Source organism: Rhopalosiphum padi, chromosome 1, assembly GCF_020882245.1.
Source record: "Rhopalosiphum padi isolate XX-2018 chromosome 1, ASM2088224v1, whole genome shotgun sequence".
Classification (NCBI taxonomy): Eukaryota; Metazoa; Arthropoda; class Insecta; order Hemiptera; family Aphididae; genus Rhopalosiphum; species Rhopalosiphum padi.
The window spans coordinates 85,056,353-85,074,378 of record NC_083597.1 but is presented as its reverse complement, the minus strand read 5'-3'; the positions used below and the strand labels follow the sequence as shown (position 1 = coordinate 85,074,378).

The 18,026-nt window shown below is 26.2% G+C and overlaps 1 protein-coding gene across 1 annotated transcript in view; it reads right to left on the bottom strand.

The window, feature by feature from the left end:
- Positions 1 to 17,705, bottom strand: part of LOC132931531 (rho GTPase-activating protein conundrum) — a 63,252-nt gene extending 45,547 nt beyond the window's left edge. The window contains exon 1 of the mRNA XM_060997433.1: positions 17,419 to 17,705. The gene's annotated coding sequence lies outside the window, so the exon portion shown is untranslated. The remainder of the gene's footprint in view (positions 1 to 17,418) is intronic.
- Positions 17,706 to 18,026: the final 321 nt, after the last annotated feature.

The window sequence follows — 18,026 nt, the reverse complement described above, 5'->3', positions numbered from 1 at the left end:
CAAACATACATATATTATATATGTTTTCCTCCTATTACGTCGTTATAATAAGTTGACACGATTATACTCTGTTGGCAGCGACTACGGGTGGTGGTAATTACTGATTTTTCCATTTTTTTCCTTCCTCGTTCGTATGTTCTATGTATAAATAACGAATGTGAATTTTTCTGCCTCGGTCTATGGAATATCTAGGTCTTTTACATTTTTTGATTATGTGCACTTATATTATACACAGTGATGTTAAAAAATTCGTTTTTCATGACCTACTTTTGATTTCAATATACCAAATAGTATAATAGTTTGCCAGTTCGGGAGCACTTCAACGCCAGATTGGTTTCGATAGGTAGTCCACAGGAAAACATATTAATAATAACGCGTTGATAATGCGCGTTTACTCGGAGCGCTTCAGTTTTTCTGGCCAAAAGTGCTCGCCATTAGTCATTACTCATTTACTCATAATTCAATTGCGTCATGTTTTACATAATCATGAGAACAAGTACCTATATATTTCTTTTAGTATAAAAAAATACATAATAATATAATATATCTTTCGAATGGACTAAATGCAAAAATCTTGTATATATTTATTTATCAATTTTTATTACTGACAAAAAAAAATCGACCACAGTCATTAATTAGCAAAGTTAATTCAATTGTATTAAACGTATTATGTATGTATTATTAAGTGTTATAACATTTGATTTTCCTCAATTATACAGGGTGATTCACCAAGAATAGATATCCGATATTTTCCTTTAAACATATGAACTAATTAAAATTTTCAAAAATGAAAATTTGATTTAGGTATACTTTAAGGACTATATTCTCAAATAATTATAACACCCATATTATCTTTCAAATCTACTAAGTTAAATAACTCAACAATTACTCGTTCACATTTCAATTTAGTTATATCAACATTTTCAAAAATTGCATTTGATTCTAATGATTCTCGTTTGATAAAAAAAAAGAAGTAAATATCGCCAGAATTATTAAACTATTCCCAACAAAATTATTATTGAGAACCTATACAGTTTTTCTTCTATTACGTACTATTTTATACACTTCTTTATTGAAATGCGTATTGGGACATATCCTTAATCCTTAAATAATTATTTGTAAAGTTTTTCATAAATGATAATATAATATTAATATGTAGACTGTAGGGCTAATAATAATATGTTATGTGTGTTTAATTTACAATTGTCGTTGATATTAGTTATTTACATAATTATATATTCCTATCCAATATTTTAGTAGTCATTTAACTTTTAGATAAAATGAATATATAACAATATACATTTAAATATCAGTAATTTCTAACGAATGAATTATGATAATTAGTAAAGTAAATAGGTAAACAGCTATTTCGATATTTTAATGTATTATATATGAATTAATTCATATTTTACTGCTCTGTAAAATGTATAAAATTTAAAGATACGACAAAAAGATCTTATGCTAACTACGTTTCAAATAAATTGAATATTAATTTCGAATGCAAATTATATAAATATAAAGGAGATATATTTTTAGAAAAAATAAACTAATGTATTAAATTATCCCATCAAGTGAATACGTTGGATACAGATGTGAAATATTAAGAAGAGTATGTAGTGTGCCTAGCGGCTAGCATAATATAATAATAATATGGTAAAATATCACATAAAATAAAAATCGTCAAAGGGCTAAAGCATTTGCCAGTGCACTCGCCAATACCAATATTGCTTAATGGGTGAAAACAGAAAGGATAATATAAAATCGTACGAAATAATTTTCGAGTTGTGTACCAGTTAATGCAACTGTAATATAATTTTAGCATACATTCAATAATATTTCATTAATTTTATTTGTAATGAGCGATATACGGACTATTTGCGCTAATATTTTTTCTAAAACTAATTCGATTGTATTATAGCGTTGCAAAAAATATGTAGGCGAGGGAGATTATATATTGTCAGTTTTTTCCGCGAGCAAGATTAGAAAAATGGATAAAATATTAATTTCTACAACAATTTAACATGATTTTTTAAAAACAGCGACATCTTTTTAAAATTAAAACAAGAACTTCTGCTAGAAACTTATTTATTTTAGATATTATTCTTAAAATATGCAGCAATCACACGTATCGTACAGATAAGTTAAAATTTAAAAATCTAATTCGTGGAACTATAGTTAAAGTTGTCATTTATAATATTTAAAATGAATTATGGTATCCAACGAATTTACATTTTACAATAAACATAATTCACAGTGATATCTATATTAATGCATTATAAATCAACTTAAGTTGTAGTTGTCATGCCTCTAAGAGATACGTGTGACTATATTATTTATACATCCCATTTTCCATATTTTTATGGCTGTTCAGATATCTTACATTTAAATATTTATGTAGTTACATATTTTATTATTGTACGATTATTTTAATGACAAAAATCTGTTTTCTTGAGTATATATCACTTAATACGCATAAACGCATCACAGGCTTACGTTAGGCGATACAAATATTTTAATTGAATCAAATGGAATACGTAAAATATCGCACCCGCGCGTTGTTGTAGTGTATTGTGTATGTTGTGTATGGTCTGTGTGATGGGTAGCGGACACGTGAATAATAATTAACTACAAAAATCGTTATTATAAATACGTCATGTTCAAACAATTATTCTGATTGTAATAATGATTGTATATTTTTATCAACGGCACAAGGTATTTTGCACGATAGTACGTGCGTAATATCGATGATTTTCAGTAAGTATGGGAAGTACAATACCGTTCCGGCGTTGCATTGATTAGCGCACAGAAATCGTTCGATTTACATAATGTTTTTACACCAGAATTCGTTTAATTTCACTTTTTTCACGTTTGTTCGTTTGCCGGGTAGGTTTTCGAGAAACGACACGAAATTATGATAAACGGTAAAAAATATTCACCGCACTTCACTAAATCGTAAATCTGTACCTAAACTTTTTGACAATATGGTTAGAGTTTGTTTCCTTCGTATTTTTCAATTCTCGAATTTTCGAGGTCTATTATTTCGTCATCCTTGTCACTTCCTCGGGATTTTTTAAGCATATGACAATTTACTCGAGTAATTTCGGGTAACAAACAAACTATAAATCTGCCGCGTTTACTCTGGTATGACTGTGAAATGCGTATTTTGTTCACATTTTTTCTCTATTGTTTTTACCGTCCGATCGTCAGCGTCTTATGAGTTATGACCACGGCGTGCAACACGCTTATAATAACATGACCGCAGATAATAATAATATAACATTTTTTTATTGTCTGTATATAATATATTTTATCGTAAAAAAAATCGTTTTTACTTTTGTTTTTTCACAATATTCACCATAATTTCCCATACATTATCATAATGTTAGTGAACTGACGGAGATTTTCGCATTTTGAAAACAGTAGTGTTGAAAATAACGATTTTTTTCAATAATAATATCAAGACATTGTGTGAAATCAATATAAATTATACTAAAAAATATTTGATGAGTTCATAAATAAGATTGGTCGTCATAACCGATTAGTCGTAAATAAATAGGGACATAATATTATTTAGTTTAATATTAATAATATTATTTTAATGTTAATAAAAATACCGATTATCTTTAATGTTTCAAATAATAAAATTACGCACAAATGAACAAACCGCAAGGTCGTATTGACGGTTTGGAAAGCGAAAATCCTGTTAAATCATAACTGAAAAAGAAAATGTAGATCACTATTGTAAAGTGGCAACCGACAAATTACGAAACACATATTATGTTATTGATTAACGAATTCGATCAGTGTTTAAATACGTTGCACAAATTGCATAATATTAAATGTATAATGTCATGGTGATTGACCATCTAGTATTCTAGTCCTAGTTTTGAATCAATAAGCCTAGTGTCTGATAATAACAAAATTGAATAAATATTATTAGACAAAAATAATAAATATTTTTGTATAGAAATGCATATTATACCAAAAAATGTCAAATATATAATAAATAATAAATATTATGATATACATAATATAGGTATATATATTAAATATATTTATAATATAAATGAAAAACAATTGGTTATCCTCATATTTTATTTATAGGTTGTACATTTTTAAAAACGTAACAAATATTTTCTACAAAAATACACATCTACTTGGATAGTATTTGGAATTTTATTTAGAAGTACCAAATTTCTTTGAAAATACATTATTTGTCAAACACTGATCAAGAATAGAATAAAGTTTTATTTTATGATATATATTATATAATTTTTTTGTGTTCAATGGTATACCTAATTCAAATATTTATTTTTAAAATATTGAATGCCTTTATTTTAGTAGCTATATTTATTATTTAGTATTATTGGTAATAGGGCCATGGCCTGCGATAGCTAACAAAAAAAATCTAAAACAAACAATAACGATATTTATTGTGAATGTATATTATACTTAATTATAATGTAATAAGAATCTTACTATAAAACGCACATCTGTTTTAATTTAGTTAAATTGCATAGTTATATAACATACCTACCTGTTAAAGATATTGTAATATTATGTAGTAAATTTGTAATTATATTTAAGGTTTTAGAAATTTTAAATTAAATTGCACACTTTATTAATATTAATAATGAGGAAATATTTTTTGCGGTTTCAAATTAAACTATTGTTAATTTATGAGCAATAAATCTTAAGTAGTTTTAATATTTTTATTGACTATCTACATCTTTTATCAATTTGATAAAACGTGTATAGCTAAAATTTATAAAACAAAATTAAAATACTTAATTTATATAATTACTTACACTAATTTTACTATTAAAAAATGTATGAAGTAACAAGTAAATACAGTTAAAATGTTTATAGTTGTAATACTATTACAAAAAAGACATAAGTTAACGATTAAATAGTATATCGTTTATTATATATATTTTTAAACTAGGACAATTATAGATACTTAATAACATAAAGTACGTATTTTAAAAATGTATTGAATATGCCCCACTAAAAAACTCGTAACCGTTTCTTCGTATGTTTAAAATAATGCAATTATCAAGCCAATTTTGTATTAAGTTATAATATTATATTTATAGAAAAAAATACGGACGTAATAAAATCAAATAGGTAATGTCAGAAAACGATTAGATAAAAGTAAAAATAATATTAAGTTCTTTAGTCGTGCGTATGATTTTCCCGCAATTAGGTAATAGATAAGTAAAGTTCAAATAACATTCAAGATAAATGGAATATCAATAATTTTAAATAATCATGTATAAATATAACTATAGTTTGCCACGGTACAGCGCATACGAGAAGATAATTATACAACCATAATTGAAAACATTAATGGCCAGTATAAAACACCAACTAGTTTACATCTAAATGCAACGTAATCTCATGATTACCGCACCACTGCAGGTATTGTGTTGCAATAAAACGGTATAAGTATAATATAAATATATATAAACATTTCATAGATTTGATTTGTGTTAACTGTAGTTTGTCAAAAACATAGGATAATCATTAAACGGTTTTGTGAAAAATATAAACGATTACTGAATAGTATAATATGGAAAATAGTAACACGGTGACTGCAGTACTGCACACGTGCACGCGCGTATTTTATGGACGGTATACCAACGTACCATTATGATGTATATATTATACAGACCTAACAGCTAACGCAATTGATGCGTCACGAAATATGACAATAATTCTATGTGTAATCACTGGAAAATGTTTGGTTATCTATTTCGATTAAATACTAGGTGCACGCGAGGTATTTATTTTACTTGATTTATATATGAAACCTTATTACTCACATGCGGCTGATGAATAATATCACTCATCACAAATGTATTGAATGAAAACCACTCCACCCTAATGTTTTTCGTGTTCACGAGGGTCAATCACACACTTGTAATGATATACCGTATGAGAAAAAAATATAACATCAACGACGATGATGTCGTCGGAATATAAAAAACCGGCCTAGACGTTTAATTCCTGTTAAAAAAAAAAACCCTTTCCATGTATACTCACACGAAAAATCAGACGATGAGCAATAGGTACTCATTGGTGTGTTATAACACCGAAAACGAGTATACCTACAACCTATATAAAATATACATATGATGGCCATTTGGACTGAGATCAAGCTGATAGATCTTTACGCGTTCAGACGACTTCAGATTTTTGTCTATACGCTATAAATAATGCGACTATATGTTAGTCTCGCTTGACAATCATTTCTATGTATTATATTTTATTAGATACTCTAACGAAAAACACTCACTTTAAATCTATACATACATAATATACCACAATAATCATGTACCTATAATATTTTTTCATACTTAAAAATGAAATAACAAAAAAATTGTATTATGATGGTTTATAAAAAAAACAAATTTTCTTAAAATTTTTAGACGTTATGATGATGAATAGCAGTCTATGTTGAATTAATTATCACACGTACATACATAACTGATCGAGTTCTTGCTTCAGGTTATATGATGTGTGACAACCGAAATTCGGCCACGGCGGCGGTGAACAAAACCATTGTCCGCCGTCGTGGTACTCTCATCGGATACGGTCACGTATCAATGTGTTCAACGCTGTCCAACCCGTCATCCCCAAGAACTCCTATAGGTACAGTAAAACCTTAAGCGGGAAGTGTAGTGTCCTATAGACCCAGACAACAGCTAGACGATTATTATTTCTAAGCGTTAAGTAATTTTCCGGATGATGAGTAAAATTGTATGTATAAGTTGACTGTTGAGTGACTATCAAAATTAAAAGGGAGTATGGTAAATCAATAACGATATGCGTTTTCGATTTATTTCCTATGCCAAATTAGTATACTATTATACGCGTGACAAGAAAAATTTAAGAAAATTACACTACCTATACAATGTGCATAAAAACCAAATGTCAACTAGAATTTCTGTAACCTATAAAAATCAAGTACTTAATGTGTTCTATAATGCATTATAAATTATAATACACATGTGTATTGTGCTAGGACCTGTCCTACCTATACAAAGGCCTGTGAAAACAATTAAAAAACTATTAAATAAATATTTCATATTTTGTCACATAAGTTACATATTATAAGTACGTTACACTGCAATTTGAATAATTTAAGTATGAGCCGTTTTAAATAGCCGTTTTTTTTATCATATTACACGTGACACGATAATAATATAAATTGTATCCTTAATTTTTTTTATTACGTAAAGTAATTTAGTTCGACCAAAAATGCATATTATTATAATTTATAGGTAATAGGTATGATTGTTTCTTAAATACAAAATTGCTCAAGACCTAAATGTGATAATGCAAGAACATTAAGCGTACGCCGTATATTTATAATTTCAGAATGACTTGCAATTGATTTGAATAATGAAAAAATGAAAAATGTATCATAATATATATAAACAATTGAAAAATAAAATATAAATGTTGATATTTTTTATCACTTGAAATTAAAAAAAAAATGATATTGTAAATATGTTACAAACTTTAACAATTCTGGAAACGTACCAATATTTGGAATAATAAATACCAGCGGGTTAGGGTCAAGACCACATCCAAACAGTCGTCAAACATGTTCATGAAACCAATGGTTTTTTTTATATGTAAAATAGACTGATGAAGTATAGTTTGACCTCTGGAATTTCGAATGCGTTACCAAACAAATTAAACAGATTTATTTTTGAATAAAATATGTGAATAGCACATATAAACGTAACTTCGATAAAGAATAATTCTCTACTTTTTAATGTGAAAGTAATAATAATATAATCAATATATTTGAGTTTAATATTATGACAATGAGATGACGAACAATAATATTATATAAACAGTAATAATATTATAATATACATTTTTAAAAATTGTGATTATTTACCTAGTTAAAATAAAATTTACTATGCCATGGATAGATACTATATAGTATATATTACAAAATCAATGGCTGCATCTACTATCGTATGCAAAACTGTAGTAAAGAATATTTTTAAATTGTATATACAAATAATGATATATTTAATTTATTTATGTATGGGTAATATTATATGAATTAATTTTTTTTTAATTTAAAATACAAAAATGTATGTAAGATAAGTAAATTCTATGGAAGGAATCAGGAGACCTGAATGTGGAAGTCACCTTATAGCGTCACCCCAGAAAAATTCATATTAATATATAGTACAACCGAATATTATTTATTTATCTTATTTTACAGGCTAAGGACAAGCCCTTTGACAAAATAAATATATATATATAATTGTATGTTATTATGACATTATTTTTCTTCAAAAAATGCATTTGTAACTTAAGTATTCAAACTTTGAATACTTGCTTTAAATTTGTATTCATGATTTACCTAAAATAGAACTATTAACAAATAATAAAATATTTTGTCATTTCTATATAGCACATAAACACGACCATTGTAAACAGTATACTAAATTTAAATTTAAAATTCACGAAATTACTAAAAAAATTAAACGATATATAAAACGAACAACCCAAAATTAAAAATTAAATATTCAATAAAAATCAATATTCAAACAAAATGATAAGTTTATAAAATACAATTAAAAATGTAATTTTACAACAATGTGCCATACTAATATATTATATAGCACAAAAAAATGTTTTCGTTAAATTAAAATAATATTTATTAATTTAAAATGATCGATATATTAATCATAGGTATACAATTCTACTTAATGAAACTTAATTCACACTGTATATATTAGTTCACTTTTATACGATGGAAAATCGACAACCATGAACTTGTGATTTAATTGTTAAATATATTGATTATATGTGAGATCTGATATAGTCTTTGTGTTCCAGTCACTTAGTATACAGTTCCCCTAGTATTAGTACTTACTTATTTTGAAAGATGACGTGATACTTTGAATTCAAACAGTTTTGTACGTAAAAATGTTTAAATAAATTCCATTTTATGCGGTTAAAATAATAATTAAAGACTTAATGAACATCCGTTAAGTATTCGAGCTAATGCGAATTACAATTTGCAGAACAAAACGAAACTCGATGGTGAATAATCGATTTAGAAAATAAAATATCCTGCCGATCTACATATAAACTAGACAAGCAACTAAATTGTGGTTAAATCGTTTGTTACCTCTGTGACCACAATAATGTTTCATTTTTCATGCTGCTCCCCAATCTTATTGTGGGTAGATTTAACCAATTATAGTGTTATAAATCACAATTCAAGAAATTAGATCACTAGATCACCCAATTTCTTCTTTATCATTTTTACTGGAGAATAATCCGAAATGTGTCGTTACTGCGGGAAACATATTTTTCTTTAGATAAATTTTCTAAAAAAACCGAAAATGATGGATCATTTCAATAGTGTGTACATAATATATTGCATTATCACGTTTAAGTCAAAATACGCTTGTTTTGTGATACCTACTTAAATCGATGTACCGTAACACGTCAAGTAACATGCGTTATTGGGAGTTTAAATATTTGCTAGCGATTAAATAAAGTTTTATGGTTAGTTTTTTTTTTATTGGCGGCTATTGTGACTGAATTGGACAGGCGTTTTAATAGTTTATCAAAGTGCTCTTATGCGAAGTTCATAATTCGATGAATAACGTGAGAAAATTGTTGTTGATCATCTGTTAACGATAATTTTATTATATGTAAACTATATTGATACCGATTGATAACTGAATTCTGTAGTCAGTGATAAAATAGAACATTTCAATGTGAAAAATAAAAATACATTTTATACTCAGATGGCTTTTTTAAGTTTAATAAAATATTTATTTATTATTTAAAAAAATTCCAATAAAAACTAATTACAAATAAAAGTCTATACATTTCGTATTGTTATTTGTTTACTAACTTATTAGCTTATTTGCACTATTGTATATTATACATTTCGATTTGAAGAAAAATTATAATACATTTTTATTTAATTACATTGATTTTTAATTTGTTTTGTATACATATATTCATATCTAAATTTGGCTTGTAGCATTCAAAATTATTATCACGTCTAAAGGGAATACCTAAAGAACAATAACTGTACCCTTCACTTACACGCTAGCTATTATAAAAATAAAAGATTGATCATCTAGCTAAACGCGTGTGTGTGACACAATTTTATGATTATAGAAGCTAAGAACGCGGTGTGTATTGTCTGCAAGTTCGTGCCCTGTATTGCAAATACATTCGGTCTCCTATATTATACGCCGAAACACAGTGAAAATACTAATTCTAATATAGATGATGATATCAAGTACAAACTATAATTAAATTACAATTTCTAGTTTTTACTGCCGTATACAGAAATCAAGAAGAAAATGTTTGAATAGGTGTAAAGCAATTTTTGTAGTTTGATTTAGATTGCTTAATTCTAGCATGAGCATTAAGTACAAAATTACAATAAATTAAAATTATAAAAATGACATCGTTAGGTCAAAAAATATACCTCAGATAAGGGTTAATATACATACAAAACAACAAAAATGATTTATTGAGACGAAGACAAAATAAAAAGAAAGTTTAATCAGAATGTGGTAAATCATACAATAATGAATGAGTAAAAATATCGATATCAAAAATAAAATAACTAGAGGAGAAGTATAATTTCCTTTGTTCTATAAGTAATGATTTATTTGACCTTGAAAATCATCTATTACTTCAATTTATGATCTATAATAATAATTTCAAGATCAAGCCCTCGGCATATTTGTATTAAACCTCAGGGCCAAGTAGTAAGCAGTGAATGAAACGTCTCTTTTATTAAATAATAAAAGACTCAGGTAAAATAAGATGGACTATTATGATTGACAAGAGTCCATAGAGAAAGTGTTGGAAAATTAATATAATATAGGATCTTATTTTATTATTTTAGTAAAAGAATTAAAAATTCGTAATATCTTTTCAAAAATGAGTAATCAATGTTTGAAAAATATTCAAAAAAACTTAAATATAATATTGATAAAATGTTAGGTTATACGAAATAAATAATTTTTTTAAATCTTATAATTTTATAAACAGTTTTAAATTTTTTCATATATTAATAAACATATGGATAGGTATATTAGTTGGATATTTTTTTTAAATTTATTTATATGTAATTAAAAATCAGTAGGTAAGTATACTTAGCAAATATGTAAAAGAAAAACAATCCTAACCAGAGTTCGATTTAGATAAAAAAAAATTTGAATAACCATTCATCAAAAACAAATTATTGTTCATGTATAATATATCAATAACTTGTATGTTTTCTGTGGGTCTTCGCGAAGTTATAAAAAATTGCTAGAAAAATAGAAAACTGAATTATTTCCTTTTTATTACCACGTGGAACATTTGAAATCAATTTGTAACGTAGATATGGTTTATTCTAAGGGCTACATTATAATTCTTTTTGTCATTTTTTTACTGCCTCAAAAAGAGATTAATCAAGTCATAATAAAACCTGCAATTTTTCGCATAGACATACATATTTGTCTGTATTAAAATAACAACATTTGTTGTAACACACTGATAAGTGCATAATCCATACTCTACAAGTCAGTAGATAGTAGTTACATCATCATTAGGATACACAATGATGAAGATTAATCTGATTTTTAAGATAGTTAGATACTTTCGCTTACGAGGAGATGTTGTATGGAAAATGTAAGCAGTGCACGAATAATTTTATGTAATATCAGCAATCAGGAAAACATTAAAAATATTTGACACTGAGAGAATATAATTTAATTCAATGAATATTATCTAAATTAAATCAATATTATTATAAAATGACATTAGCATTAAGTAAATAGGTAATAGAAATTATTATTTATTTTATAAAATTTATTGGTATGAAAAACGTTTCCGCATTTCATACCTTTTTTTGTACGGTATTCGAAGACACATTATATTTGTTTCCTTTATATATAGTCATCGGTTTCTCTTCGTTATTTAAAATTATTAAATTACCTAAATAAATCAAAATTATTTTTAAATTATTTTTGTTGATAAAAACCTAGCATAGAAATTAAATTATGATAGTAATATTAATATTTAATAAAATACAAAAAATTAATAAAATATTACTAATTAATATTGATGTTAATAGTCATAAGTCATTAATTTATATAAATACAATCCATCTATTTCTATTATATAAGTAATAATAATATTGTACACAATATTATTCTAGTTCACATTATCGATACAAATTCTTATTAGGGGTTTATTTTTCATTAAAAAAAAAAATATATTTTTAATAAAATACCATTTATTTTTTTAAATAATTTATTTGAAGATTATGAATTATAAGCACGAAACTGTGCAGATACTGTTGTCATACTATGTCAGATATGTACCTACTATGGTATAACAATGACATTCCTTTGAAATATTTTAGTTTAATTATTGACACGGTACGCAACGTTACATTAAAATAATACCAGTCAAGAGTTGATAATAACGTATAGGTAGCCAAATGCATATATACATTTCTCATATAATTGGCGATTATAAACTCCGCTGTAACAATCTTGTTTTAGTATATAAAGTGGCTGAGAAAACAATATGTTTCTAAACAATTTAATGAAAAATATGTGTTAAAAACGTATGTAACAATTTTTTATGCACCATGAAATTTAAAAAATATTTAGATTGTTTTTAAGCTATTTATACCATAAACCTATTCACAATTTACTCTATTTTATCTGGTATCCATAGATATATTGACTAACACGCAACCATCGTATAAAATAGTTCAATGTAGAAATATGCTTATTAATAATAGGAAAATAAATTACTAATAGCAATATAATATAATAAAATATCTCTAAAAATATAGACTGACCATCTTTACATAGAATCGTTTTTCGTGTGTAACTATTTATTATTGAATTTAAATTTAACTCAATACTATAAAGCATTATGGAAAGTAAAACTGTACAGACTCACTAATAATTTCATACTTTAAGTATTTATGAAGTGTATATTATGTATCCACCTCACGACTCACCATTGTTAAAGGATTCTTCGACTAAATTATTTAGATCTTATACGAAATACAATCTTATAAAGTGAACATTCAATATAACTACATATATTTTAATATAGTTATATACATATATTCATTAATTTATCACTTATAAAAGAGTAAAAAGTGAATTATGAATTATATATTACCTATAATTATTAATTATGAATTGTGATCAAATTATTTTTTCATTATGACTTTAAATGATTATTTTGTTATTCAATAAATATAAATAATAAATTTAATAACGTTATATATCACTTTTAACTTTTAAGTATTTAAATTTCTATAATGTAAAGTAAACCGTTTCACTTTAAAATACAATTAGATAAATCCTTGAAATTAATTTATTGACCATAGACACTTAGATATGCATTTGTCAACAAAACCGTATCGACTTCTTGAAGGATTGTATAATAGTACTGAACATAAACTAAACAATTGAATATAAAATAATGAACTAATGAAGAGTCCTTCGCATAATTGTGCGAAATAACTGCTTTGATGTAACCAATTTAACAAATCAAAAGAAATATTGATTTATTGAGGTTTTTTTAAGCTTAGGTATAACCTTCAGAGTATTTCGATATTGATACAAATTAATTTTAAAATGGGTAGGTACTTACGTAGTGTATGATACGACAAGTATTGATTAATTAAAAGTGGTTATTAGTTTATCACTCATTTCCTTATTTAAAAAGTAAAAGATTAGAAAAAAACGTCAACAAAACGTTTCCTGGAAAAGACCAAAAATGTTTTGCATTAATTCCTATATTATGGTGTAATTAAAATAAAAGTACTTATATAATATTTGTTTTCAATCCACGAGAAAAGGTGAAATCAGTTCCATGTGACAAATTTCAATAATAAAACTAAATTAAAATATCTATAATACTGAAGAAACTTTTTTTTTATCTACATCCGCCATTTAGTTACCGTTCCGTGCAATTGAACTAAAATCTATACTGTTTTATTCTCTTTCAGCGAGTAATCACTAATCAGTGTAGTAATTTATATGTCCGTTTCGGGGGTGGATATTATATAGTAATTTATTAAACTTGATATTTTATAAATTGATATGTATATTATATTTTATTTATTTATATTTCATATATTTTGAATTTAAATTGATATATATATATATTATATATATTAAAACTCCAACAATAATATGTTAAACAATTATTTTCGAAGGAAACTATAAATACGAAGTGATTTATATATATACAATATGAATTAACTATAAACAAATTATTTAATACTTTTTTATTCAAGACAATTACAACCATCAAACCGTTATTTTTGATTTTTTATCGTTATAGTTTTCTAACTCGTAAGTTCCGTATTTTAGGAAATGTCGAAAGTGATTGATGATTGTAAAAAATAAAGTAGGTACCTAAATAATAGTTATACCATAATAATACAATTTTAAACTAAATTAAATATATATGTATACATTTAAATAACTAAAGAAAAAAGAAAAAAAAATTATTAAAAAAAGTATTCAAATAGATTAGTTCTAAATATTAAAGCATTACCTATTGTTAATGTTATTGTCAAATTTTAGAATTTTAATAGTTTACCTCTACAACATTCATGAAAATTGTAGTTGAAAATCGAGTTGAAAAATATCATTTCTATTTCCGACCGGTTTCTTTAATAAGATAAATATTTCGCAGAAAAATAAATTATAATTTCATATACCAACCTAATCGAATAATGTGAATTCAATGTACTTTTTTCATGTATAGCACTTTTTAATAATAATAAATACAATTATGGTAAAAGTACTACAATAACAGGTCATTAATGATTTTACAAATCCTTGACCCAGTTGAACGTGTAAGAAATATATATATATGAATTGCGGATCAAACTCATCATCTTTTAACTCCATTGACTAGTTCTAGTTAATTAATAGTACCTATAGAATTCCTCCATGTTACCACTTCACTTAATAGATAAGATAATCGAATAGAAAAAAAGAGAGAGAATGAAATTACTAGCGATAGTCAGATAATGTAAAGGAGGGGTCGAGATTTTAGCGGTTTGCATATATATAACTTTAAGGTCAGCCAACAGGTTACAAGGTGAATTCCACTCGTATATGCATAACATACATAATATACATATACATTATACATACATATTATAGTACCCACCTAATGATTATAAAAATAATAACAACACCGGTTAGATTTCAGACCAGCAAAATATAAGAACCGTATGCACTGAATAAAATCGGATAACTGAACCAGAATGCAGACGTTTAAGTCTCTCGTCACCTACGTATTGTTCTATTGACAAATTATCAGTTAATTAATTTGAATCAAATAAATACCCACAACAACATTAAAATCCTTAGGTTTTGTATTATTATATACAAAAAAAATCGTAATAAAAATCTTAAAAACTATACACAGTTTGATATACCTATCAGCACAAAATAATACATTTTATTTAACTATAATTACATGTATAAATGTATGTTTTTCTCAAAAAATTGTCATTTAAATTAATTATCCATAATAATTAGTTCATATTCTAGCTCCATATTCGTGTATAATTAAGTTCTAAAAAGGCGGAAAATATTAAGTGCCTACTGTCTATCCTACCAATAAGAAATATATGTCTGTGCAGATAGTAATGTTATTTTATACAATTTCACGCTATGCGCGTACTCAGTAGGTGTAAAAAGTCTCAAATATTAAATCAAGAAAATCATCTGTTGTTAACCTACTCTACTATATAATATATTGTATAGTAGGTACAAAAAATTCAAAAAAAAAAAATTACATGCAGGGGCGCTTAACATGTATAATATACATCTACAGTCTAGATTTACAAAGAGATTACTTATTAGTTATTTTGATTAAAATATCTATTTACTATATTTATTGGACTAAAAAAAAAAATATATTAATACAAAAAATCTGTTATTCGCCTATTTTTACCTTAAATAAATAGTATATTATCACTTTAAATTACCATTATAATCACATACACAACAATAATATTTAACTATGATTTTAGGAACAAACCGAAAAAATTAAGTTTAAACACATAGATTCAACAAGGTATATCAAATAAACTACCAAGCACTAATCTAATTAATTACATAACCTCCTCTAATTTAAACATTTTTTAAAAACTTTAAAAAAATTTAAATTCATTCAATCCCAAACTGAATAATTTTTAACTATGAAAATATGTACATGCTTTATAGTTTATATAAACAACATCATATTACGTTCAAAGAAGATCCATTATCATCCACTTAAACACACACACACACACACACACACACCCAACATATATATAACATATATCTATCAACAATAATATTTTCAACTAAAAGTGGTAATAATGATGATAAGTGGAAGGCAGGAAAAAATATAATTTATAACTTTATTATAGTGACACAGACAATTATTGCTTAGAATTTGACTTCACTTTTTAAAATAGGTACTAACTATGTTACAACTATATTCAAGTCAACTTATCCAGTATCTCTCATATTAATGATATTATGTGTGTGCAATTACCTATTTTAGTTGACATTTTTCTAAGAATCAATATTTTTTTATGAAACTATTAAATCAATTAAAATGTCGATTAAATATGTCAAAAACTATTAATAGAAAAAAACCTCTTTGTAATAAATATCACAACAGTTTTTTGCATTCAATAACTAAATGGTAAACTTGAACGTATCATATACACAATTATTGAAAGTGTATAATGTGTAACGACTCGATTGTCAACATTCATGTAACTTCAATGTAAGCATATCGAATTACATTCAATGCCTGTGCGGCAATTTCAAGGGTAATTATTTGTACATTATTCCTTGGCGGGGACAGTGAGTTAATTAAAATATATTTGTGTAAATGTTCAGAAAAATACATATAAACATTGAATGTACTATGTAGGTGAAAAATTCGACGAGTATATTAATAAAAAAACTGTGTATAATGGGTTAACACGATTTTAATATAAATTATTGATTTGTTTTTATTGATTTGTACCTACTTGACAATATTATTATTATTATTAATATAGTTATACAGTATAAATGCAGGCTATTTATTTTACAGAAACACTTATTTGTAGTTAGATATGCTAGAGGCACACAGTCAGTTTTAAAAGTAGGTAACAATAATGGTCTAACCTTAACCATAGATGTAATTGACAAAGGTATTGGTTTTCGCGGTTAAGCCAATTATGATATAGGTACTTGATAAGTGCATTACGTATTTAACTATACAATATGCATATATCGATGTGTGCCGCTAATTTAGTGAAATAAAAAATAACGTATAAATAAATCAATAAATGTTATATAGGTATACGCAGGTACTCACTTATTATACGGCGCGGGACACAGCGAACCCGCTGGTCTTTCAACCGATCACCTTTTACGCATTTGAATTCAAACAAGGGATGGAAAAATTCCAGTTTCAGATCATTCAAAAAGAAAATTAAAAAAAAAAAACCACAAACGCAAACGAGGTATTACGTAAAACAAAATGTGATAACGGCAGATAAAAACAATCGGAAAACGAACTCTTAACGAACGGAACGCGCGCGCGCTCGACGACACAAGTACTCGGTACGGAATGCGGCCACCGACTAAGCGGCAAACGCGTAGTGTTATGTGGTGTGTGGCATGTGTACCGTCGCCGTCGCCGTCGCCACCGCCACCACCTCATCCGTTGCCGTTCAACAGGTTAAGATATATTCAGGTTAAGATGGGCACAGCCCACGGGAGTTCGGGCGACGGGTCCGGACGAAAACCACGAGGAAAAAAAAAATCATATACGCATACCTATTACGATTTAGGTAGGTATAATATTATTATATGTGTGCCTGTTTATACCTGTATAATATGTTATAAAGGATCCTTATTTACGCTGCGAGTGAAAAACGAGTTTGGGGAAAAAAAATATGAAACGAAAGAGAGAAAACTGTA